We start from the raw sequence: 24,130 nt of genomic DNA, 5'->3' as shown, positions 1-24,130 counted from the left end.
GGATGGTAAAGAGGCTCTGCTCCCGGGGAGGGACGAACACAAGAAGAGGAAGCAAAGCCATTGAGTAAGAAGGAAGCAAATCAGATTGGCAGGAAAGTCAGCCATTGGTAAGTGCTGGTCCAAAGTCCACTGGAAGCAATGATTTTGTATGCAATAGGTCTCTTCGACAACAGAAAGGTAAAAGCTGCCCATAAGCGAGACCTAAAAAAAGCACTGGCGCTCGACCCAGTTACAGAAATATAAAGTGAGCTGGTCTGATGGCTTGAGCCTCCTCAACCAATGAAATCCACCTGATATGTCACTTCATGGTATGCGACTGATTTTGACCTCCACCTCCCTTTTCTGGCCCCTCGACCCAGTTACAGAAATATAAAGTGAGCGGGTCTGATGGCTTGAGCCTCCTCAACCAATGAAATCCACCTGATATGTCACTTTATGGTATGCGACTGATTCTGACCACCACCTCCCCTTTCTGGCTTTAAAGAAGCACTGGTCCTTATGGGCAGGGCTTTAAGTGGGAAGAAAAAACTGGGGGGGTCTCTCAAAGGGGCGTGGTCAATGTAATTAAGTGCGTGGCTTAAAAACACTTAAGCTAAAGATTTGTGTTTAGCACAGTTTGCCGCCTGACTTGTATTTTGCTGTTCCTGTCATTGCGTCCAGGTATGTGATGCAACAAGTCACATCATACCTACAAGTCAGGACTATTGTCTTTGTCAATGGTTGCTAGTTGCATAAGATAAATAAGCAGCAACTATGGCTTGTATATATAATATTGAAAAAAACTTCTACGTAAAGCCCTGTTGATGCCACAACAATGCTGCTGCTCCTGAGTTTCAAAAAGAGAAGGGAAATCCAGACAGAAAATGACTCTCTTTAAAGGATTTCCCTTCCTCTACAACGCTCACCACCCGCACATCGATGTGCCTGCTGTCACTGCAATCCGGAAAAAACAACGAGACGGCCTGTGCCAGGGCACAAAACAGAGCCCGATAGAGGCCCATTTCAAGGCCTCCATAAAAAAACTGCCGGTGCTCAGAACCGGTGAGATCCGGCCCACTTAAATCCCTGCTTATGGGGTTCCCCACATAACATATGACCAGGCCTGACTCGTCTGCAGATTGCCGGCTGCCCGGGGTCGACGCAGCAGACCCGCTAAGAGGGCGGCCGCCCTGAGTGCCCCAAGAAGGCACAGGAGGCAGCCTCCTAGTGTTTGGGACCCTCAGGGGTCCGGTATGCAGCGTCACGTCCGGGTAGAGGGGGCGGGGGTGAGGTATATATACCTTTCCCTGCCTACTGGGTGCCCAAGAAGGGGTACACCTGTCCAGAGTGGGTATGGACCTGTTCCTACTTGATCTGGGGGAGGCCTTAGAGACAGCAGGGTGTAAGTAAGGAAGGCTATCTTGGTGGGGGGCTCTGGGGTGACGGTGGCCACATCCAGAGCTGTGGCGGAGTTACATGGCGATCCAGAGGCTGTAAGGTACAGAAGGGTACCCTCTGCACGGGCACAGTAAGGGTCCTCGCGTTGGACCCTGGAGGAGCGATGGCGCCCCGTTAGTACTACGGGCGGTTGTGGACCTGAGCAACTGGGGGCTGCCTGGAAGACTCCGTCCCCCTCTGGGGCGTGAGCAAGGGGGTGGACTGGCGGTCCACCGGTGGGAGGGGTCCCCCAAATCTGACTAACACCGATTGGATTGGCCACGGTGTAATTTGGCTCGTCAGGTGGCAGGTGGCGAGGGGCTGCCTGCCTTGGGATCGCCCGTAAGCTAACCCACCAATCTTGGCATTGTGTAATGCTAATAAACCTGGGGAAGTTTGAACCTGGAGTCCTGATATCGCTGAGAGCCTGGTCCGCGACGGGGAACAGCTGGTGTCCTGCCCTCCCTCACTTACCTAGGAGTTCCGCTGGTGTTCCGCTGTGCCAAACCCTGCCGTTGCCGCTGCCGCTGTGCCATCTTGCGGCCCCGGTGAGAGGAGACTACAGCTCCCAGGCGCCCTAGCGCCCCATCGACGTCACCCAAGCGCCCGGAGGTGCTCAAAAGAACGCCGCTCCCTCGGTGGAGCGGGAAGTTTGAACCTGGAGTCCTGATATCGCTGAGAGCCTGGTCCGCGACGGGGAACAGCTGGTGTCCTGCCCTCCCTCGCTTACCTAGGAGTTCCGCTGGTGTTCCGCTGTGCCAAACCCTGCCGTTGCCGCTGCCGCTGTGCCATCTTGCGGCCCCGGTGAGAGGAGACTACAGCTCCCAGGCGCCCTAGCGCCCCATCGACGTCACCCAAGCGCCCGGAGGCGCTCAAAAGAACGCCGCTCTCTCCGCGTCACGGGACGCGCGCGGGCGGGCGCCGGACGAAGCCCGGACAAAGGGCGGGCCGTCTAAGGCCGTCAGGGGCCAAAGGAGGCCGGGCTGGGCCACCCCTCTTGCTCCCACAGCATACCCCTGACTGGTACGTTAATATTGCTGCTGGGCAGACTCGGTGTAGTGCTTTACAACAGACTGCATCTCTCGCTGTGATTATTTCATTTACCTAGTAGCTATGGCAATGTCCACACGCTCAGGCAGGGGAAGCACATTGGGTGGGGGTTCTGTAAGTGGCACTCTTGACCACTTTATAATTCGTGCCTGCTCTGTATTAGAGAAAGAAATTGCAATCACAGAGCGGCGCCTTTCTCTGGACGCTATAAAAGATAAGCGTTCCTCAATTGGCGCATTTGCGCTAGTTGCTTCACCCGCCCAAGCCAACACCCAAGCGGTTGACACTCCAACAGGGAACTCACCACACCTACTGATGAGTGTGGATACAAATTCTCTTGGTCCTAGTGATCCTGCCCCCGTGACATTGCTGGACCTTTCATACTCTCCCCTGTTAGTTGCTTCTCAAGTTACACCTAATACTGCTAATACTGCCACTTCATCTCTTGTAACCCCTGTGACTACTGAGCCATCCACTGCAGTGGACCCCAAAATCGTTCCAAACAAAAGGAAAAGAGCGGGTAGTGGTAACAGGGAGGATCAGACAAAAGCTCATAAGAAAAGTAAAAGTAAATCACGTATTGGCATGGGTAAGAAAGTGGGTCAAACAGCTTCATCTACACACCATCAGCTCAGGATAAGACCATCCCCTGTTCACCCGGTCAACTCAGCCACTGATACTATTGCAGAGCAATTTCTCCAACAACCTGTATCCCAAAATGACCTCGATCCTCAGCTTGTATTGATTGGTCAACTTGAAAAAACTATTAAATCTTTTCTACTTCCTATGATGGAAAGAGTAAAATTATTGTCCGAGAGGCTCGAGAGATTCGAGCAGGCCTCTCTTGACAATTTCTTTTCTCTTAAGTCCCTAATCAAGTTGCATTCAAAGTTAGGTAAGGACCATGATACCATTGCTGACCTATCTTTAGTTACCCCTAACGAATCTATACCTCAAGCTGCCCTGTCGAAACCAAATGTTGCCTCAAATTTAGGCCCAAAGAATGGAGTTATTCCACCTGACTTAAGGCCTTCATTACCCACGTCATCCTCGGGTAGCTTTTCTCAAAATAAAAAACCAGTCTCTGGCTCGACTAATAGCCGTCCAATTTCCGGGGAATTGGGATACATTGCTGAATCTGCTCAGAATCCTCCAAAACCATCTATCAATGAATCCATACAAATCCAATCTAAAGTCCCACCTACTGGCTCTGAACAGTCCTTACCTTGTGTTAATCTTCCACCGGAGTGCCTACCATTTGTCGCCATTCTGACTGGAGTCCCGTACCCTAAAGCTGCCAAGCCAGAATCTTACATCGAACTACATAATAAAACAATACACTGGCTGAATATTAATAGGCCACTCCCAAAACACTTGGATGGGCAGGTTCTTCATGTCAGAAGGGTATCCTGGGTGGGCAATAAACCGAAAAATACGCCTGGTGATTGTGTGATCATAAACTTCAGGGACCCCCGGGTCACAAGATTAATTTGTAACTACCACCAACCCACTATGAGTGGCATAAGATGTCTAGATTTAAACCACTTTTACTCCGATACTGTTTATCCTCACTATTTGCACTCTTCTTTTCTCCAATCATCCTATGATGGTTATTTCAAGGGAGTTGGAAACACCAATGAAAAGGCTTTTCCTACTTTTGCTCCCAGCAGATATTATGATACTTTGCTACGAGCACTATTGACATGGAATCCCAGCAGTGGTAGACATTCCTCCTGCTGTTGGAATTAATGCCATCTCAAAGGACCTTGAAGTAGTTTTTGACCCTGATAGGGATCCCTTCCAAATTGACTCAAGCCTTCATACTCAACAGCACTGTTCCCATCATACTTTAATCTTTCAGGACAATAACCACCTTCTATTGCCTTCTTCTCGTACCCCGATCCTGGTTACTCCTAATTATTCCACCTCACCTGCATTGCAAGACACAACTACTATCTTTCCTTCTCTCAGGATCATAAATTGGAATGTAGCTGGCCTTGCCAACAAGTTAGACCTCCCATATTGGAACTCCTTCATAACGACTTATAGTATCTGTATTTTCCAGGAGACTTGGGCAATAGAGCCGCACCATATGATTGGCTACACCACCTTTTGCATACCAGCTACTCCATCCTTGACAGGAAGAGGACGCCCCTCGGGCGGCCTGTTGATTTGGGTTAGTACTTCACTTGGGTGCACCATTAGGCAGGCCCATATTGCCTCTCCAGATTTATTAAGACTTACCCTCAAGGGAGCCCAGGGAAACAAGTCTCTTGATATATTTAATATTTACGCAAGGGGCCTCAGTGGAGGAGCTTTGTCACCTACACTTGTACTCCTAGAGGACGAACTACGAAAGTGCCATCATGCATCTTACGTCCTGGTAGCAGGAGACTTTAATTGCTCCTTCGAGCCCCTAGCCTCAGTAGATCTTCCTGATCTACTTGAGGATGACGCTAAACGTGGCATTCCGTCACTAACGTTGCCTCCTTCAAGAGATGGACTAAGTCTGTTGTATTCTTGAACACCATGACCTTGGAATTTGGCTTAAGGGCGGCCAATGGTAGAACACCCTCTGACCCCCAGGGTGCGCACACCTACAACAGGCCTAATCACACCTCAAGGATCGATTATATATTTCTCGACCTTAAACTTTGGGTATTCATGGTGGACATGGAAATAATCCCGTCTCACGATAGCGACCATAACCAGCTATCTCTTTGTATTAAATCACTATGGGTAGATCCACAAGGGTCCTTGTCTCTTCCAGCAGTTAGTTCTCTACAAACCTCTGAGGTTTATCCTGCCAACTGTGAGAGGCGCCTTAAATGGCGCAAAGTCATGCTGGATGATGGTAAGGTTGAACTAATAAGGTCAATCTTATATGCTTCACAAGTCGAGTTGGCTCAATCAAATATCCATCAGGTTGCCCTCGACAGGGCTCCCTCTGTCTTTCAAGACACCATTCTCAAACTGGGAAACATATTCCGAATACCCAACAAGGGTGGCCCATCGAAGGGAGGGCTTAAACCTATCTCCAAGAATGGCTGGTACACGCAAAGTTGCAGAATCAAGAAATCTGCTTTAATAGTGGCCCTAAAAAGTGGGATTGCATCTGCGATTCAGAAAGCTAGGAAAGATTATAAGACTTCTGTCTCTAATGCCAAAAAGTCCTGGGAGGAGCAGTACTGGCAGACCCTAAGAGAGGCTTCCCTCAAGCGCAACCCCGGTGTCTTCTGGGACACAATCAGATTAAAGAATAGACCAGCCCATGAACTTTTGACATATAATATCACTGGTATAGCATGGTACGAGCATTTTTATAAATTATATTCCACCGGTTCTGAGAATGTGGAGAAGTTCCAGCCCGAGGGGGTATTCCCCCTCGTGGACGCCCTGAATATTGACCCCTTCTCGGAAAGAGAGGTTCATAGTTCTATCCAGTCCATTATCCCGCCGAAAGCAGCTGGCCCGGACGGCATTCCCGGTGATGTCCTTAAGCTTGATCCATCTAACTGGGGGAAGCTACTTTCTACCCTTATTAATGCCATCTTAAATGGCGCCCCGGTCCCCGAATCTTGGAAGGGGGCCGAGGTCGTTCCCATTTTCAAAAAGGGTGCCCGTGACGATCCAGCTAATTACCGGCCAATTAGCCTGATCGACTCCTCCCAGAAGGTCATCGGGAAAGTGATATTGGAGAGGATACTAACTTGGGTGGATGATAATGGCATCCTCTCTGATTATCAAGCAGGCTTTAGGGCCGGAACAGGCACTATAGAACAGGTCTTCAGATTGTTTCTTATCTATTGGAAGGTCGTCCTTCTCGGAAAGGGCAGTCTCTATCTAGCCTTCATAGATTTAAAAACAGCATTTGACCTTGTTCCCCGAGATAATCTTTGGCGTGTCCTGACCAATATGAACATCCCTTCTTATCTGTTGGCCCTGTTAGTAAAACTCCATGATGGTAATTATGCCCAAGTACGTTGGGGTCCCCAGGGTCAGAAAACGGAGAGAATTCCAGTAAACAGGGGCGTCCGCCAGGGATGTGTTCTTGCTCCCACCCTTTTCTCACTCTATGTGAATGGGGTGGTGGATCACCTGCGGGAAGTTCCGGCTGATGCACCTTCCCTGGCGGGCGAACGTGTTCCAACTCTCCTGTTTGCTGACGATACTCTCCTTTTGTCTAAGACACCTATGGGCTTGCAAACTCTTCTTGACAGTTTTCAATCTTTCTGCAACGACAGAGGCCTTATTATTAATACCACCAAAACAAAATACCTAATTTTGAATCCTCCGAAGAAATTAGGTCGGCCTCCAGTCTTAAATGCAGTTCCTCTCGAAAGGGTCAAAGAGTTTGATTATTTGGGTATCCGCATCACAGATACCATGCGCTGGACATCTCATGTACAAAAGATGCTCTTAACCCACAAGAGGGTGACTGGTGCCCTTCTCAGAGAGCATCGTTCCTCCTCAACTAAGCCAATAGCTCCAGCACTGGACATATACAAGGCAAAGGGCGTGAGCTCGGCACTTTATGGTGCTGAACTATGGGGCTCAAGTAATATTGAGGAACTTGCTAAATCCGATTCCAGCTTCTATAAGGAACTGATGGCACTTCCACAGAGTACACCTATAGTGCCTTTATTGTCGGACTTAGGGTGCCATGCGCTGATAGACCTGGCAAAAGCACGCCCTCTACTTCTACCCCTGGAGCTAACTAAGTATGCGGAGGGCCTGTCCGAAATACTTTCTATGCCTTCTTGGAATAAAATTAAATGGCTGAAAGATGTTAAGACCCTTCTCTACGATCTTGGTCTTAAAGATGCTTGGATAAACAGAACTTTGCCCCCGAAAGCTGAGTTGAAGAAAATCTACTGGAGTTGGGTTATAGGTAAAAGGAATTCTAGTTCCCAATTAGGTAGGTGCACCACTGAGTTCCTTCTTCTCAAAGATGTAGTTCGCTTTGAGCCTTACCTCGATATTATTCAGAAGCCATATGACCGTGCCCTCTATTTTAAATTTAGGGTTGGCACTCTCCCGGTGCGCGAGCTGACTGCTCGCTGGAAATTTCCCTCCCAAACTTCACCCTTTTGTCCTTTCTGTGAAACCAAAATTGAATCTATTGCACACGTGCTTTTCGCATGCCCAGAATATAAATTCCCAAGATCGTATTGGCACAAACCTCTATGCAGAACCTTGGGCACACGTGACCACCTTATAGCGCTGCGTATTCTTAAATCAGACACGCGATCTATGTACGCTTGCGCTCTATCAAAATTTCTAAGGTGGGCCTGGCTCTTAAGAACTAAAGCTCTTGCAGTTCTTGGCTAAGCAGCCAGGCTGTTTCTTTTACTTGCCTGCGTATGTTTTTTTTTATATTGTCCTATTTATAATGTTTACATGTTTTTTTATAGAAAACTTTGTAGATCGTGGGAATATGATGAGTTTATATTTATATGATTCTTATATTGGTGCCACATGTTTGTACATTTTATATTTGTATGTGCTTTTTAAGATATTTTTTTATCGAAATAAAGCTTATTTCAAGTTGCATAAACCTGCAGCAATTTTCTCCCCAAAGAAGGTGTCTTGTCTGGTTATTTCGCTAAGAGATTGCTGTATGGGGGGGATGGTGAGTGTTGCCGATATTGGCACTAAGCGCGCCTAACCCGCACCTGATAGATTTAGTTTCAATATCCCGTCTCCCAACCCGACAGCCCCACCACACGCACACATTACACACAACACTTCTAGTGAGATGTCAGCTGTTGACCTGTGCGCCAGGCCCCTCCCTCCCAAGATAACCTCCAAGGACCCTCAGAGAAATGCGCTGCTTGGCGCCTCCGCCGGGCGGCTGCGGAGGGAGGGGGTCCATGACAGCTGAGGCTGTCCGGCCCACGCTTCCTTCGGGGGCCCCGGGGACCCAGTGGCTTCTGTTTGGATGTGAGACGCCCGATCGACGGGAAGTAACGTGACCCGAGCACGCTTTCCAAACACGAACATCCGCCTGCTGATGAGTTCGCCACATGCAGAACCCACCGAGAAGCTCTTTACAGAGCCTGGAATCCGGAGACCGGGGATGACGCGCTTTCCATCACTAAACCAAACGCAAGCCCTCGAGCACGCCCACCTCACCGTGCGCCCTCCTCACTCTGCCTGTCTCCCACAGGCCAAGAATAGTACACTGGCTGGCACCACTACCTCACTGAGCGCCTGTCTCCCAGAGTCCAACTCAAGAGCCTTAGACACCCCCACCTCACCGTGCGCCCTCCTCACTCTGCCTGTCTCCCACAGGCCAAGAATAGTACACTGGCTGGCACCACTACCTCACTGAGCGACTGTCTCCCAGAGTCGCAACACAAGACCCCTAGGCACCCCCACCTCACTGCGCGCCTGTCTCACTCTGCGCCTGTCTCCCAGAGTCCAACTCAAGAGCCTCAGACACCCCCACCTCCCTGCGCGCCTGTCTCACTGTACGCCTGTCTCCCAGAGTCCAACTCAAGAGCCTTAGACACCCCCACCTCACTGCGCGCCTGTCTCACTCTGCGTCTGTCTCCCAGAGTCCAACTCTAGAGCCTCAGACACCCCCACCTCACTGCGCGCCTGTCTCCCAGAGTCCAACACAAGACTCCTAGGCACCCCCAGAGTCCAACACAAGACTCCTAGGCACCCACACCTCACTGCGCGCCTGTCTCCCAGAGTCCAACACAAGACCCCTAGGCACTCACACCTCACCGTGCGCCCTCCTCACTCTGCCTGTCTCCCACAGGCTAAGAATAGTACACTGGCGCCCCCACCTCACTGCGCGCCTGTCTCACTCTGCGCCTGTCTCCCAGAGTCCAACACAAGACCCCTAGGCACCCCCACCTCACTGCGCGCCTGTCTCACTCTGCGCCTGTCTCCCAGAGTCCAACACAAGACTCCTAGGCACCCACACCTCACTGCGCGCCTGTCTCACTCTGCGCCTGTCTCCCAGAGTCCAACACAAGACTCCTAGGCACCCACACCTCACTGCGCGCCTGTCTCCCAGAGTCCAACACAAGAGCCTTAGACACCCCCACCTCACTGCGCGACTGTCTCCCAGAGTCGCAACACAAGACCCCTAGGCACCCCCACCTCACTGCGCGCCTGTCTCACTCTGCGCCTGTCTCCCAGAGTCCAACTCAAGAGCCTCAGACACCCCCACCTCCCTGCGCGCCTGTCTCACTGTACGCCTGTCTCCCAGAGTCCAACTCAAGAGCCTTAGACACCCCCACCTCACTGCGCGCCTGTCTCACTCTGCGTCTGTCTCCCAGAGTCCAACACAAGAGCCTCAGACACCCCCACCTCACTGTACGCCTGTCTCCCAGAGTCCAACACAAGACTCCTAGGCACCCCCACCTCACTGCGCGCCTGTCTCACTCTGCGCCTGTCTCCCAGAGTCCAACACAAGACTCCTAGGCACCCCCACCTCACCGTGCGCCTGTCTCACTCTGCGCCTGTCTCCCAGAGTCCAACTCAAGAGCCTTAGACACCCCCACCTCACTGCGCGCCTGTCTCACTCTGCGTCTGTCTCCCAGAGTCCAACTCAAGAGCCTCAGACACCCCCACCTCACTGTACGCCTGTCTCCCAGAGTCCAACACAAGACTCCTAGGCACCCACACCTCACTGCGCGCCTGTATCCCAGAGTCCACCTCACTGCGCGCCTGTCTCCCAGAGTCCAACACAAGACTCCTAGGCACCCACACCTCACTGCACGCCTGTATCCCAGAGTCCAACGCAAGACCCCTAGGCACCCCCACCTCACCGTGCGCCCTCCTCCCTCTGCCTGTCTCCCACAGGCTAAGAATAGTACACTGGCACCCCCACCTCACTGCGCGCCTGTCTCACTCTGCGCCTGTCTCCCAGAGTCCAACACAAGACTCCTAGGCACCCCCACCTCACTGCGCGCCTGTCTCACTCTGCGCCTGTCTCCCAGAGTCCAACACAAGACTCCTAGGCACCCACACCTCACTGCGCGCCTGTCTCACTCTGCGCCTGTCTCCCAGAGTCCAACACAAGACTCCTAGGCACCCACACCTCACTGCGCGCCTGTCTCCCAGAGTCCAACACAAGACTCCTAGGCACCCCCACCTCACTGCGCGCCTGTCTCACTCTGCGCCTGTCTCCCAGAGTCCAACTCAAGAGCCTCAGACACCCCCACCTCCCTGCGCGCCTGTCTCACTGTACGCCTGTCTCCCAGAGTCCAACTCAAGAGCCTTAGACACCCCCACCTCACTGCGCGCCTGTCTCACTCTGCGTCTGTCTCCCAGAGTCCAACACAAGAGCCTCAGACACCCCCACCTCACTGTACGCCTGTCTCCCAGAGTCCAACACAAGACTCCTAGGCACCCCCACCTCACTGCGCGCCTGTCTCACTCTGCGCCTGTCTCCCAGAGTCCAACACAAGACTCCTAGGCACCCCCACCTCACCGTGCGCCTGTCTCACTCTGCGCCTGTCTCCCAGAGTCCAACTCAAGAGCCTTAGACACCCCCACCTCACTGTACGCCTGTCTCCCAGAGTCCAACACAAGACTCCTAGGCACCCCCACCTCACCGTGCGCCTGTCTCACTCTGCGCCTGTCTCCCAGAGTCCAACTCAAGAGCCTCAGACACCCCCACCTCACTGTACGCCTGTCTCCCAGAGTCCAACACAAGACTCCTAGGCACCCACACCTCACTGCGCGCCTGTATCCCAGAGTCCACCTCACTGCGCGCCTGTCTCCCAGAGTCCAACACAAGACTCCTAGGCACCCACACCTCACTGCACGCCTGTATCCCAGAGTCCAACGCAAGACCCCTAGGCACCCCCACCTCACCGTGCGCCCTCCTCCCTCTGCCTGTCTCCCACAGGCTAAGAATAGTACACTGGCACCCCCACCTCACTGCGCGCCTGTCTCACTCTGCGCCTGTCTCCCAGAGTCCAACACAAGACTCCTAGGCACCCCCACCTCACTGCGCGCCTGTCTCACTCTGCGCCTGTCTCCCAGAGTCCAACACAAGACTCCTAGGCACCCACACCTCACTGCGCGCCTGTCTCACTCTGCGCCTGTCTCCCAGAGTCCAACACAAGACTCCTAGGCACCCACACCTCACTGCGCGCCTGTCTCCCAGAGTCCAACACAAGACTCCTAGGCACCCACACCTCACTGCGCGCCTGTCTCCCAGAGTCCACCTCACTGCGCGCCTGTCTCACTCTGCGCCTGTCTCCCAGAGTCCAACACAAGACTCCTAGGCACCCCCACCTCACTGCGCGCCTGTATCCCAGAGTCCACCTCACTGCGCGCCTGTCTCCCAGAGTCCAACACAAGACTCCTAGGCACCCACACCTCACTGCGCGCCTGTATCCCAGAGTCCAACACAAGACCCCTAGGCACTCACACCTCACCGTGCGCCCTCCTTCCTCTGCCTGTCTCCCACAGGCTAAGAATAGTACACTGGCACCCCCACATCACTGCGCGCCTGTCTCACTCTGCGCCTGTCTCCCAGAGTCCAACACAAGACTCCTAGGCACCCCCACCTCACTGCGCGACTGTCTCACTTTGCGCCTGTCTCCCAGAGTCCAACACAAGACTCCTAGGCACCCACACCTCACTGCGCGCCTGTCTCCCAGAGTCCAACACAAGACTCCTAGGCACCCACACCTCACTGCGCGCCTGTCTCCCAGAGTCCAACACAAGACTCCTAGGCACCCACACCTCACTGCGCGCCTGTCTCCCAGAGTCCACCTCACTGCGCGCCTGTCTCACTCTGCGCCTGTCTCCCAGAGTCCAACACAAGACTCCTAGGCACCCCCACCTCACTGCGCGCCTGTCTCACTCTACGCCTGTCTCCCAGAGTCCAACACAAGACTCCTAGGCACCCACACCTCACTGCGCGCCTGTCTCCCAGAGTCCAACACAAGACCCCTAGGCTCCCACACCTCACTGCGCGACTGTCTCCCAGAGTCCAACACAAGACCCCTAGGCACTCACACCTCACCGTGCGCCCTCCTCACTCTGCCTGTCTCCCACAGGCTAAGAATAGTACACTGGCACCCCCACATCACTGCGCGCCTGTCTCACTCTGCGCCTGTCTCCCAGAGTCCAACACAAGACCCCTAGGCACCCACACCTCACTGCGCGCCTGTCTCACTCTGCACCTGTCTCCCACCACAGGCAAAGACAAGTCTACTGGCACCCCCACTGACTGCGCGCCTCTCTCCCAAAGGCAAACACATCTCCCCCCCCCTGACACCACCACTCCCCTCTCCCCACCCCATCTCACAGTTCCTCTCGCTCCCAGCTCCCTGGCCTGCGCTCAGTGCGCGGTTTTGTTCTGGGAAATTCCACAGCTCCCACTTTCCAACAGCGTCTCTGATGCGGGTTTTATTCCCCTGCAGATGGGATATTATATTTCATGGCTTCATTTGATAAACTCCAGTGTCAGCCCCATCGTGGGAAAAGCGACAGCGGCTCCAACTGCGGATCCTAGGAGCTGGTAAACGCATTCCAAGGGGGTGGTGAGGGGAAGGCCGGGCCTGAATTATGAAAAATAAAGACTGACTTAAGCAGTGGAATACTGCACACTGTGTCACTGTACACAAGCTGTACAACGGCTGCTGGGCCCTAACTAGGGTGAAACCCGTCCTGGGCTGCTTGTGTTCCAGTGCCATACTTACTGTGCCACTGGAACCAGGCTGTACCCGGCTGCTGAGCCCAAACTAGGGTGAAACCCGTCCGGGGCTGCTTGTGTTCCAGTGCGAAGCTTACTGTGCCACTGGAACCCGGCTTTACCCGGCTGCTGAGCCCTAACTAGGGTGAAACCCGTCCTGGGCTGCTTGTGTTCCAGTGCCATGCTTACTGTGCCACTGGAACCAAGCTGTACCCGGCTGCTGGGCCCTAACTAGGGAAAAACCCGTCCGGGGCTGCTTGTGTTCCAGTGCCAAGCTTACTGTGCCACTGGAACCAGGCTGTACCCGGCTGCTGAGCCCTAACTAGGGTGAAACCCGTCCTGGGCTGCTTGTGTTCCAGTGCCATGCTTACTGTGCCACTGGAACCAGGCTGTACCCAGCTGCTGAGCCCTAACTAGGGTGAAACCCGTCCTGGGCTGCTTGTGTTCCAGTGCCAAGCTTACTGTGCCACTGAAACCAAGCTGTACCCGGCTGATGAGCCCTAACTAGGGAAAAACCCGTCTGGGGCTGCTTGTGTTCCAGTGCCATGCTTACTGTGCCACTGGAACCAAGCTGTACCCGGCTGCTGAGCCCTAACTAGAGTGAAACAGGTCCTGGGCTGCTTGTGTTCCAGTGCCAAGCTTACTGTGCCACTGGAACCAGGCTGTACCCGGCTGCTGAGCCCTAACTAGGGTGAAACCCGTCCTGGGCTGCTTGTGTTCCAGTGCCAAGCTTACTGTGCCACTGGAACCAGGCTGTACCCGGCTGCTGAGCCCTAACTAGGGTGAAACCACTCCTGGTCTGCTTGTGTTCCAGTGCCATGCTTACTGTGCTACTGGAACCAGGCTGTACCCGGCTGCTGAGCCCTAACAAGGGTGAAACCGCTCCTGGTCTGCTTGTGTTCCAGTGCCATGGTTACTGTGCCATTGGAACCAAGCTGTACCCGGCTGCTGAGCCCGAACTATGGTATAACAAACTGGTAATGGGTTGCTTGTGTTCCAGTTCAGGGAGGCCCTGGCCTGGCAGTTCAGGCTGGACTGTTCTCATTGGAGCAGGGTCAAGACTGATTTGCGTATGGCTGAGTCCAAAATGGGGTGGAGGGTTTGCAAAATAACCATGGACAGGGATGTGGCCAGAGTAATTACCAGTGGTTGGGATTAATTCAAGCATTCATCCTTCACTTTTTGTATTCTATAGTTGTAATACTTCACTCAGTGAATACTTCGTCCAGCAGGAGTGTTATTTGGTGAGTGCGGTGAGTGCGGTGTTACCGCTCCATCAGATCAAAGGACTTATAGGGAGCCCTCAGTATCCATGTTTTGTGAAATGGCTGAAGATATGCACGCCTTTCAGGAAAATTCACGTGTGTGTGTTTGAAAATATAATTTTGCCAACAAAATTCAGTGAAGTTGACAAATCTCAGTACATTATCCCCGTAAAGCTTCACCCAGTGCGGAATTTAAGAAAGAAAAACCTTTTATTCAGAGATTTCTCCAAATGTTTTCGGTTAGAAGGATTACATTTTTCTAAAAGGTTACAGTCTTCTTCTCCCACAAAATCTATCATGAGGGGGATTTTTCATCTGTGCTATTTAAGAAAACCTTCTAAGTTTTGCGAAGATGATGATGGTTTTGAAAAACTTCATAAAGTTATAAAAAACAAAACTGTTGATGGGAAAACCCAACAACCTGGAGCTCAAGTGCGAGGGACAAGCTGAATCTGTGAAAAGCCACACCCGGGACCTGCCATCCGCTTGGTGATGCCTAGCTCTAGGTTCAGAGCTTTTAGGAGTTAAATACTTCTGCGGGGAGATTTCAGGGAAAACACAAAATCCAGTGAGAGTGTGGTAAAAACATCTCTGGCGAGAGTGTGTTTTTAGGGTCTGACGTTAGTCAACACCTTTTCAAAATGATATGTGTAATATACTTACTTATAGGGGCTTTCAGGCAGCCCTCTTCAACCATTGGTCTGTTATAGAGTCATTCACAGTTTTATTCTGCCCACTCCAGCATACAGTATGAGTTAACGAGTCAGCCCACTTCAGCCATTGGCTGCCTTCACTCTGAGTGACAGTATTCTGCTCTTTCACAAGGACCACATCTACACACAAGTAGTTCCTTTAAGCGCCAGGTACTACTGTGGCAATGCGTGCTTTCTGAGATAAAAAAAATATACTTTTGCTTCTAGCCAATTGGTGAGGGTTCAGCAGCTCACCCAATAATAAAGTTTTGGTAAAAACATGAGAAATAAAAAAAAGCACTGACAAAGCCAAAAACGCTGGCGGTCAACACCAGACCTACTTGCTTTGCCAATGCTTGTTGCATGAAACAATGTTGCTCTGCTGATTACTAGATTACGTTATCTGCCTCAATCATCAGTCATTATTTGTAGAACACTGGTACTCTCAAAACAGCTTGTTGGAGCTGGCGAAAACACTACCAACAAAGTTACCTTAGAAGCAAAGAGGATTGATAAAACAGCTGTGTTGTTAGGGCCCACAGAAGGGCCGGAAAATACTCCAGAAGTTCACTCCACAACCAGTGCCTAGGCCCCCCTCAGAAGGAGAATGCAGTCAGGGCTAAGAGAATGACCAGAGAGTATTAGCCGTAAAGTGCAGTTTGAATCTGTCTTTGAAGCCAGGGAGTTCTCCTCCATAGCAGACCTGTGCACCAGTCACAGAACCTCGACGTGCACCTTTTCTCTCACCAGGACCTAGAGTAGAGGTCTCCTAGCAGCAGAAATATCATCAAACCTTCTTACGCCAGCCACTCTCTTGACAATGAAGTTTTGGATAGGTTGCAGCTTGCACAAAGCAGCTTCTAGGAAACTCAAGTGCAGACTATTGCAATAGTCAATGCATGATGGCGCATAGGCAGAGACTTCCGTGGCCGGAGGCTCTTTAGGCATAAGGGGAGACCCTTCCCAGTGAAGGGTAGCATGTGAAAGCAGGAAGGCGGACTACAACAGATCGGATCTTTGAAGGAAAACATCTCGTCAAGCAGCAGGTTCAAGAACATAACTTTCTCAGCGGGAGTGAGATGGACACTAGACTGCTGTGGTCAGCTAGACCTGGACAGACTTTGACTTTGTTTAGGAAGTGTTCACTCATCCATCCTTAGGTCCCGAAAGGCACTTGCAAACATTGTGTAGCAAACCTAGGGCATTCTCATTAGGCAAAGAATCAGCCACATATCATTTGACATGTCTTCAACTAGAGTGGCACCTGTGCCGGGTTTGAAAGGCACACACACTGTGCTGACCCACTGGCTGCATCAGGATGGCCAATACTGTTCCACTCATCAGTAGATAATGAATGAATTAGTGAGTGAAGAAACACAACTTCTCAGGCACATCCTGAGCCACCCCGTTGAAGTTATGAGCATCCTTGAGTTAGACTGATGCAACTCTTGCACTAAGGTGCATGTAGGGACTTTATGAACCACACATTAAAGAGAACCCGTAGCAGGAGGTAGCCATCTTGTCAAATCTCCCACATTCTTTTACTACAGAATTCAGTCTTTAAAATTTAAATACATTTCTCCCTCATCATTTTTATTTTCAACCTCAGCTTCGTTGGATGAAATGCAGCCTTCGCTTCCTAAAAGAAGTTTAGTGAGCGGTACGGTATTCATGGAAGTCTCATGTTCTGCATCAAGTGTCTGCCACTAACCTCCTATTTTAGGTACTTCATGAAACTCTCCATCTCGTGTCCCTCCACTTCTCCTGAAAACCTCTCAAATCCTATATTGTGCTGCACTGATCTATCCTCCTGATCATCTAACGGTATTTTGTGTACTTGAATCTCTGGAGATTTTATTTCATTTTTATTTTATCAGTGAGTTAATTGTTTCTTAATCTTGTTTGGGGATCGTTTTTAATTGTCTCCTTTTCAAACAGCCAGTGTGGAAATATACCATTTAACGACTCCATTTATTCCCAACACATAAAATAAATATGGATAAAAAACAATACAATGGCCAAAAAAGAAATATGGATAAATACAGATGGAACTGTTAAAAAATACCATAAAACCAGGAGCCCTAATTCTAAACGATGGACCAATAAGTACAGCATCTTGGAAATATACGCTGCTCGCTCTTAAGCAAGGATTAACCCCACGTCAAGAAGGAAAGTTGGGATGAATATTATATTGTGTTAAAAAACTTTTCTTAAGCAAAAATGTTACAAAATCTTGGTTTCAGAGTGCAGAATTGAAGTTGTGTGTTCCAAAGCAAATCCATTGAAAGAAGGAAGCCTTCACTAGACATGTAAATAAATGCATTATCTAGAGGTTCTCGTCCCTAAGGGTGAGTTATTCTAGAGAGTAGATGTAGTGACCAAGAATTCCTGGCCCCCAAATTGCATTTTGTACCAAGAAGAGCTGGAGGAGAAAGGGGACATAGAAGACACGCCTTTACCTGAGAAAAGATGAACCCAGTCCATAGAATGTAAGCTAAAGGAAAAACAGGGACTTAAATGTTATTCGGTGCAAAGGCTGCTGTGCAGAAAGCAAGAGCAGCACCTGTTCTTGCTTCCCGGCTCCTGAAACAAGACAAGATCCACTCACCACACACGAGATTTGGGAGCCCTCAGATGCACACCGCTACAGTCGCACAACTAGAGTGTTTTAGGCTTAAAACTTGAGGCACTTAGCTGTGAGTTTACATTTGCGAGTTTGAGGAAGTTGCTTTTTCGAGCTTTGTGAGAAGTTCTCAGAAGTTGCTGGGCTCAGTGGCCCTTGGGAGACCCGAGCTGTTACTAATGTACTGTTTATGCAAAACATTTTGGGAACAAATTCACAACTTCTCAAATATCAAAGACAAGCTTCCACTCTAGTTTAATATGTGGTTGTGTTGCTAATGTAGTAAAGTGAAAAATATTCTTGTCTCCATGATCAGGAAATATGAGAAGCGTTTGGGCTGGGAACAGACTGTTTTAGAAGCTTGGGCCCCACACGTTCATAGTGTGGGAACTTTGGAGATATGACATCGGGTGTGAGGAGCCTAGGGCCCATGGACAGACAGTGTGAGGCGCATGGGACCGATTAACAGACAGTGTGAGAAGCCTGGGGCCCATGGACAGACAGTGTGAGGAGCGTGGGGCCCATGGACAGACAGTGTGAGAAGCGTGGGGACCATGAACAGATAGTGTGAGAAGTGTTGGGACCATGAACAGACAGCATGAGGATCCTGGGGCCAATGAACAGACAGCATGAGGATCCTGGGGCCCATGGCCCATAAACAGACAGTATGAGGATCCTGGGGCCCATGAACAGACAGTGTGAGGATCCTGGGGCCCATGGCTACATAGTGTGGGAGCTTTAGACATATGACATTCAGTGTGAGGAGTCTGGGGCCCAGGAGCAGACAGTGGGAGGAGCTTGGGGCCCAGGGATACATAATGTGGAAACTTTGGACATATGACATCCAGTGTGAGAAGTTTGGGGCCCTTAAGCAGATAGTGGGGGGAGCTTGGGGTCCTTGGATAGACAGGGTCATGAGCTTAGGTCACATAACAGCTAGTACCAGGAGCCTGGGGCCCATGGGCAAGCAGTGGGAGAAGCTTGGGGCTCAGGGATACATAATTTGGAAATTTGGACATATGATATCCAGTGTGAGGAGCTTGGCGCCCTTGAGCAGATAGTGGGGGGAGTTTGGCGCCCATGGTTAGACAGATAAGATAATGTTTATTTTTCTTGATTAATTAGAAATCTTTGCAAATACGTAACAATAAAAATTTCCATTGTACACAAATTATTACATTTAAAAGCGACATTAAGGATTAATAGTAAAATATTCTCAATTTATACAATTAGCTGATTTAAAAGCAGTTCTTATAGGTTCTTATATCTCAGGTAGTACTAAACTGACAATGACAACCATTAATTCCCAAGCCGGATAACACAGCTTAACCAGGTCCATTGTTCAAATAGAGGCTTGGTAATTAAAGTGCGGGTGCAACTAAAATAAGATATAAAGTTAATTTTACACAGGAGAAACTTTTTTTTTTTTTTTAACGTGTTTCAGATAACGACAGGGTTTTAAGTCTCTTAGTTACCATCTCGAAGAATTTTGTTAGCCTACAGTTGAGCTGGACGTCAGTGGGGTTGAAGCAAAGCTTCAGTGCCTGCCTACAGGACCGGATGCCGTAACACCTAAAAAAGGGACGTAACAAGGTGCTTATATCCTTCAAATTGGGACAGTTGCAAATTACATGAATAATGTCTTCCTTCCAGTTTCCACATAGACAACAGGTTGGAATGCCTCCTTTCCTTCCCCATGGTGGAAGATGGGGTTTAATCGCAATTACCCCCAAACGCAGCCTTAGGAAGTTTTCCTTGGTTCTTATCTTGATTCCTGCACTCAAGTAGGCTTGGGTTTGAGCCTTACATAGTCGCTGAGCACTATCCAGCCGTGTGCCTTTCTAGTAAGAATCACTTTGTCTTCTAAAACAGATATCATAGATGTTGTTGTTTTCACTGCTTTTTTGAATGAAAGATGATCTGTTGGAGCGGCCCAGAGTTCAGACAGGCCCAATAACTCAACAGAGACAAACAAGTAGTCCCTGGCTGAGCATTTTTCTTGATGAAGTAAGGTGTTCCAGAGTTGGGAATTTAGATTCTACCTCAGCACTTCGGATTTTATGCCAACTTTTAACATAAGCACTCCTTCTTTCCACCGTATGTCTTTGGACCCTAAATTCCAGCCGTATTTGAGCCGGAGAGACATATTTTGGAAGATGGGAGATTGCTCTATAGGAGTTGGCTATTACGACGTCAAGAACTGCTGCGTCTTTACCTTAAAGAGCCTCACTCCCATATGTCAGTGTCGGCAACAGTTTGGCTCTCAGTACCTGTAGAAAGGGATCAAGCGTAAGGTCGGGGAGCATCTCTTCAGTGACTTCAGTGCTAAATACGCTGTAGTCCCCTTTCTCCGCATGGACTCTAGCTGAAGTTTGAATGAGCTTTTGTGATCCATTAATATTCCCAGATATTTATAACTCTGTACTTTATCCAGACGATGGCCATCTAGGAAACAGCTATTGTTCTTCTTTTTGTGGTAGTTAACCGCCATAATTTTGGTTTTCTTGAGATTTATTTTGAGGGCATTCCGGTTAGAGAACCTGCTCGTCGTATTCAATAGGTGCTGAAGACCAATTGGCGTCCGACTGGTTAAAACCAGGTCATCAGCATATAGCAAGTGAGACAATAGCTTGTTTCCCAGTTTTGGAGCATGGGATGCACAGCTGTCCAGCTCCCCAGGCAGATCGGCTAAAAAGAGGTTGAAAAGAAGCGGGGCAAGGACACTCCCCTGCTTGAGGCCTTTCGAGGTCATGATTCGTTTTGAGATATGTGTCCCGGAGCCTACTTTAATCCTGATCCATGTATCTGTGTGCAGCTGTTTTAGCCGATCCAAAAGTGTGTTCGGTATACCCCAACTTTCCAGTTTTCCCCAGAGTTTGGCACGGTTGACATGGTCCATGGTTAGACAGGGTCATGAGCTTAGGTCACATAACAGCTAGTACCAGGAGCCTGGGGCCCATGAACAGACAGTGTGAGGAGCGTGGGGCCCATGGACAGATAGAGTGAGATGTGTTGGGACCATGAAGAGACAGTGTGAGGATCCTGGGGCCCATGAACAGAGAGTGTGAGAATCCTGGGGCTCATGGCTACATACCTTCGACCCAGTCCTGAGGCGGAAGCCGGGAGCTGGAGGTACTCTAAAGTTTTTTAAAACTGTTAATTCTCTTATTTCCTGCTTTGTGTGGTGTCACTGTTTTCTGTGTTTTAAAGAGTACAAACACTCACCTAAGCGCCTCATTGAATCAACGCACAGCTGCCCTTGAGCTGACACGCCCACCTGCGCCTCTCAGCTGCCGCCAATCTCCCAGGCGTGCGCGCTGACTCCGCCCCCTTCAGGCCACGCCCCCTGCTGGCAATACTTAAACCGCTGACTTCCAGCGGCAACGATCAAACCTTCGACCCAGTCCTGAGGCGGAAGCCGGGAGCTGGAGGTACTCTAAAGTTTTTTAAAACTGTTAATTCTCTTATTTCCTGCTTTGTGTGGTGTCACTGTTTTCTGTGTTTTAAAGAGTACAAACACTCACCTAAGCGCCTCATTGAATCAACGCACAGCTGCCCTTGAGCTGACACGCCCACCTGCGCCTCTCAGCTGCCGCCAATCTCCCAGGCGTGCGCGCTGACTCCGCCCCCTTCAGGCCACGCCCCCTGCTGGCAATACTTAAACCGCTGACTTCCAGCGGCAACGATCAAACCTTCGACCCAGTCCTGAGGCGGAAGCCGGGAGCTGGAGGTACTCTAAAGTTTTTTAAAACTGTTAATTCTCTTATTTCCTGCTTTGTGTGGTGTCACTGTTTTCTGTGTTTTAAAGAGTACAAACACTCACCTAAGCGCCTCATTGAATCAAAGCACAGCTGCCCTTGAGCTGACACGCCCACCTGCGCCTCTCAGCTGCCGCCAATCTCCCAGGCGTGCGCGCTGACTCCGCCCCCTTCAGGCCACGCCCCCTGCTGGCAATACTTAAACCGCTGACTTCCAGCGGCAACGATCAAACCTTCGACCCAGTCCTGAGGCGGAAGCCGGGAGCTGGAGGTACTCTAAAGTTTTTTAAAACTGTTAATTCTCTTATTTTCTGCTTTGTGTGGTGTCACTGTTTTCTGTGTTTTAAAGAGTACAAACACTCACCTAAGCGCCTCATTGAATCAACGCACAGTTGCCCTTGAGCTGACACGCCCACCTGCGCCTCTCAGCTGCCGCCAATCTCCCAGGCGTGCGCGCTGACTCCGCCCCCTTCAGGCCACGCCCCCTGCTGGCAATACTTAAACCGCTGACTTCCAGCGGCAACGATCAAACCTTCGACCCAGTCCTGAGGCGGAAGCCGGGAGCTGGAGGTACTCTAAAGTTTTTTAAAACTGTTAATTCTCTTATTTCCTGCTTTGTGTGGTGTCACTGTTTTCTGTGTTTTAAAGAGTACAAACACTCACCTAAGCGCCTCATTGAATCAACGCACAGCTGCCCTTGAGCTGACACGCCCACCTGCGCCTCTCAGCTGCCGCCAATCTCCCAGGCGTGCGCGCTGACTCCGCCCCCTTCAGGCCACGCCCCCTGCTGGCAATACTTAAACCGCTGACTTCCAGCGGCAACGATCAAACCTTCGACCCAGTCCTGAGGCGGAAGCCGGGAGCTGGAGGTACTCTAAAGTTTTTTAAAACTGTTAATTCTCTTATTTCCTGCTTTGTGTGGTGTCACTGTTTTCTGTGTTTTAAAGAGTACAAACACTCACCTAAGCGCCTCATTGAATCAACGCACAGCTGCCCTTGAGCTGACACGCCCACCTGCGCCTCTCAGCTGCCGCCAATCTCCCAGGCGTGCGCGCTGACTCCGCCCCCTTCAGGCCACGCCCCCTGCTGGCAATACTTAAACCGCTGACTTCCAGCGGCAACGATCAAACCTTCGACCCAGTCCTGAGGCGGAAGCCGGGAGCTGGAGGTACTCTAAAGTTTTTTAAAACTGTTAATTCTCTTATTTCCTGCTTTGTGTGGTGTCACTGTTTTCTGTGTTTTAAAGAGTACAAACACTCACCTAAGCGCCTCATTGAATCAACGCACAGCTGCCCTTGAGCTGACACGCCCACCTGCGCCTCTCAGCTGCCGCCAATCTCCCAGGCGTGCGCGCTGACTCCGCCCCCTTCAGGCCACGCCCCCTCCCTCCCTTGATATGTGCCTGTATAGGAAGCGCAGCGGACGAGCGCAGCGGGAGCGCCGTTTGCGCGCCGAAGGCGCGCCTAAGGCAAGCCCGTCTGCGCCCGTCATCGCCAAGTCATCGCCTCTCGCCAGACCCCCTGGCCAAATACCATCACCATTTCTTGCCTATGATAGTAAGACGCTCCATAGCTGGAACCCCGGAAGATCCTGTGTAAACATTACGGGTAAGCCCGGTCTTACCTGCCTGCAATGCCATACCTGCAGTTTCTCCACCACCAAACCCCACGCCGTCCGACAGTTTTTAGGTTCGGACAAAATCACCTCCATCACGATACTCCACCTCAATGTCAGATCACTAGTTAAACACCACCTAGAGGTTAACACTCTAATACTGGATGAAAACCCAGATATCCTCTTCCTCTGCGAAACATGGCTTCGCGATGACACCTCCACTATTCCCAATCTTACTCTACCAGACGACTACCGGATGTCGGCCATTAACAGAGAGGATAGAGGAGGCGGTCTCGCTATAATCCACAAAAAAACGCTCTCTTGTTCTTTTGTCAAGGAAAATCTGGTTGATTCTGAATGCGCCAACTTCAAAATCACCATAACTCCCAACTTCACCGTGTCGGGTCTCTACATCTACCGCCCACCTGGCCCCTCTTCAAAATTCATTGAGGCCCTCCTTGACTCAATAACCTCTTTAATCACCAAAAACCCCAATTTCACCATTCTGGGAGACCTTAATCTCCACTTTGATCTACTTAATGACTCCACGATCAAAACGCTCCTCGCAGATCTCTCTGCACTACAACTCAACCCCCTCATCTTCACTTCAACTCACTTAGCCGGCCACATCCTAGACCCAGTCTTCTCCAACTTAGAAGAACTCACCTCAGAGCCACCCCTTCCTATGGGATGGACAGATCATTCCCTTATTAAATTAGCCATCCCGGTCTACAAAAGCAGGCACAACACGGCACCGACCAGCCGTTTAAAAAGACCGTGGCACAAACTGTCTCATGATGACCTACACAAGACATGAGGGGATTTTCACCCTGACTCTAACGCTGACATCAACACTAACTACAGCACGTTTCACGAGTGGATCACGAGCGGACTAGACAGTCTTATCCCTGCTAAATGGACAAAAGGTCGTAACTCGCCATCGAACCCCTGGTACAACGACACACTCAAAAAACTACGAAAAGAGTGTAAAAAGGCAGAACGCCTTTGGCGTAGGGAATACAATAAAGAAGAAAAAAGTA

At 50.5% G+C, this 24,130-nt stretch overlaps 1 protein-coding gene across 2 annotated transcripts in view; it reads right to left on the bottom strand.

Annotated features, from left to right (window-relative positions):
* LOC146797320 (laminin subunit beta-2-like) overlaps positions 1 to 24,130 on the bottom strand; it is a 342,744-nt gene that overhangs the window by 291,218 nt on the left and 27,396 nt on the right. The window lies entirely within an intron of this gene.

The sequence above is a fragment of the Triturus cristatus genome, chromosome 9, assembly GCF_964204655.1.
Source record: "Triturus cristatus chromosome 9, aTriCri1.1, whole genome shotgun sequence".
Taxonomy (NCBI): Eukaryota; Metazoa; Chordata; class Amphibia; order Caudata; family Salamandridae; genus Triturus; species Triturus cristatus.
The sequence above is the reverse complement of the archived record's forward strand: the minus strand, read 5'-3'. Positions and strand labels throughout refer to the sequence as shown.